This window comes from Callospermophilus lateralis, chromosome 5 (genome assembly GCF_048772815.1).
Source record: "Callospermophilus lateralis isolate mCalLat2 chromosome 5, mCalLat2.hap1, whole genome shotgun sequence".
Classification (NCBI taxonomy): domain Eukaryota; kingdom Metazoa; phylum Chordata; class Mammalia; order Rodentia; family Sciuridae; genus Callospermophilus; species Callospermophilus lateralis.
Genome location: NC_135309.1, coordinates 108146964 through 108147292, shown reverse-complemented (window position 1 = coordinate 108147292; position 329 = coordinate 108146964). Strand labels below are relative to the sequence as shown.

General features: G+C 35.9%; 1 non-coding gene across 1 annotated transcript; it reads right to left on the bottom strand.

Annotated features, from left to right (window-relative positions):
* On the bottom strand, window positions 1-107 carry LOC143400616 (U6 spliceosomal RNA). The gene has a single exon (XR_013091516.1). It is a non-coding gene; the product is annotated as a U6 spliceosomal RNA (small nuclear RNA).
* Between the last annotated feature and the right edge of the window lie 222 nt (window positions 108-329).

Sequence of the window (329 nt, the reverse complement as noted above, 5' to 3'; positions counted from 1 at the left end):
AAAAATATGGAATGCTTTATGAATTTGTGTGTCATCCTTCTGCAGGGGCCATGCTAATCTTCTCTGTATTGTTCCAATCTTAGTATGTGTGCTACCGAAACAAGCACTATTTATTATGTTTATTTCTTAAAGGCCTTTGAGTCCCATTCTGATCTGCAAGAGGTTCTGAGAAATCACATAGGATGAATGCTCCTATGGTTTTAGTTGCTTCATGACCTAGCCCTTGCCAGATAGCCACAATAGACAATAATGACTTCTTCTTCATTTAGTTTTTTTCTTGTTGTTGTATTCTTCATAGTCCTTCTTTTCTTCAAAATCATTTCCATCAT